The sequence below is a fragment of the Sinocyclocheilus anshuiensis genome, unplaced genomic scaffold (assembly GCF_001515605.1).
Source record: "Sinocyclocheilus anshuiensis isolate Anshui unplaced genomic scaffold, SAMN03320099.WGS_v1.1 scaffold164, whole genome shotgun sequence".
In the NCBI taxonomy this organism is placed as follows: Eukaryota; Metazoa; Chordata; class Actinopteri; order Cypriniformes; family Cyprinidae; genus Sinocyclocheilus; species Sinocyclocheilus anshuiensis.
The window spans coordinates 1,478,816-1,481,071 of NW_015557128.1; the positions used below are offsets into that span (position 1 = coordinate 1,478,816).

At 33.0% G+C, this 2,256-nt stretch overlaps 1 pseudogene; it reads left to right on the plus strand.

Annotated features, from left to right (window-relative positions):
- Positions 1 to 1,214: 1,214 nt before the first annotated feature.
- The window catches only part of LOC107677903 (interferon-induced helicase C domain-containing protein 1-like), a 43,456-nt pseudogene continuing 42,414 nt past the window's right edge, over positions 1,215 to 2,256 (plus strand).

The window sequence follows — 2,256 nt, forward strand, 5'->3', positions numbered from 1 at the left end:
GTTTGTTTTGTTTGTGTAATTTTAGTACTCCAATATAAACTTATTTTATTTCAGACAGTTGTCAAGGCAATATTTTAAGGTTTTGAAGCTTGCGAAGCCTTCAATCATTTATTTCAGTTTTACTTCAATTAACAAAAATGTTATCTAGTAGTTTCAGTTTTGGTTAACAACAACAACACTGATGAGAAATGCCCTGCATGATCCATAAGGACATTTGATTTTCAATTTTATAAAATTATTAAACAAATTATTGTTTTAAATGTTGCAGATTTATGAAGCTAATAAAAATCCCTGCTTAGTCTAATTCCCTTAAAAAAAAAAAAAGAACAAAAAAAAAAGATTTGGTGTAGAAACAATTTTCACTCACATTGTTAGCAAATTTAACAACTGATTACAAATAAACAGCAAAAGTATTTTCTTGTAAAACATAATGCAATAATCTTTTTTGTTTATGGCTTTGAAAAAAAGTTACAAATTACAGTGTAGTGTACTTAAAAATAAACATTTCTTACTATTTCAGATTCAATCACATTCAAAAAAAGCATTATATTTATAACAATTATTATCAAATTAATAAATAAAGTGTCTGAGCTCAAACAGACCATGTTTCTGAACATAGAACTAGAATTAAACTTAAAATGTTTAAGTAGAAAGACTAATATTGTATTTTCTTGTAAAAATGAACTCCAATAATCTTTGTAAAACATAATGCAATAATCTTTTTGTTTATGACTTGAAAAAAAGTTAAATTACAGAGTAGTGTACTTAAAAAAAAACATTTCTTACTATTTCAGATTCAATCACATTCAAAAAAATTATTATATTAATAGCAATTATTATTAGTAGTATTATTAAATTAATAAACAAAGTGTCTGAGCTCAAACAGACCATATTTCTTAACATATCATTTTATAGAACTATAATTAGAACTTAAAATGTTGAAGTAGAAAGACTGATATTATATTTTCTTGTAAAAATGTACTCCAATAATCTTTATTTACAACTAAGAAACATTTTTACAGTGTAAAGATTTAATGATTTTTAATAAAACAAAATTTTCTGCATTACATAATCAACCAATATTCAAAAATATTATATTATATTAATTATATGATATTACCGGTTTATTATTATATGATATTATATTATATTATCCCGGTTTGGCATAATGCATTCTGTCTCCATCTAGTGTTTATTTGTTATTTGGAAAAGTGTTCATATTTTAATATGGCCGCAAAGCTGTCGTTCTATCAACAGGCCTAAAATATATTTCGATAAATATGTTTTTCTTCATTTATTTGGATCTAGGCTATATCATATTGACAATGTTTGCAAGACGCGTCGCATATCTGACTGATTACGTTTGAAAACCAAGACGAGAAACGAAATTGAAAGTAAACAAGTCCGGGGAAATCGACTCCGGTTCTTATAAACGGGGCTCGGTGAACTCCGGCAGAACTTCTGACGGATCTTTCCAGCGATATCTCATCAAAATGAGCTGCGACCAGGACGCCGAGACGAGTCATGCGCTCGGCTGTTTCAGGGACAGACTGAAGCGGCTCATTCGGGTCGAGCCACTTCTGGATCTGCTGCATTTCCTCGAACCGGATCGAAAGGACCGGATTAAAGCCAAGGTCCGCGAGGAGGGGGACATAAGCGCCGCGGCGTTTCTGATTGACGAGATTATTCATTCAAAAGACTACGAACAAGGATGGTCGAGAGAGCTGATCACCGCGCTGGAAACTGTCGGCTGCAAACACGCTGCAAAGTACGTGCTGAACAGCCCACCGGAGCCCACGGAAGAGGCCGAGAACGACAGCTGCGTCCGGCTGATCGACCTCCTGCAGCTCACGCTGGTCAGCATGAAGACCGGAGACGTGTGCGCACACTGCCGCGCGCTGGGGCTCCTGACGCCGGAGGACCAGGAGAATGTCAGTAACACACGCTCTTATCAGATCAGGGGTCCCAACCCGGGGGTCCGTGGATTGGTGAAAAACTAATCATTAAAATAATAATAATAAAACAAAAAATATATAGAAATAGTCTTTTTTATTTTTTTACCGTAAAATGTAAAAATTTAAAATGAATAATTAAAAATAAAAACTAAGGGTTATAAAAAAAATGTTTGCCTGCATGTAATATGACCACTCGAAATCAGAGAACATGCAAATGTGTTGTTAAATTATTGAAATATTACCTTAAAAAAGTTTGTGAATCCCCTGCATTACATAGATAGATAGATAGATAGATAGATAC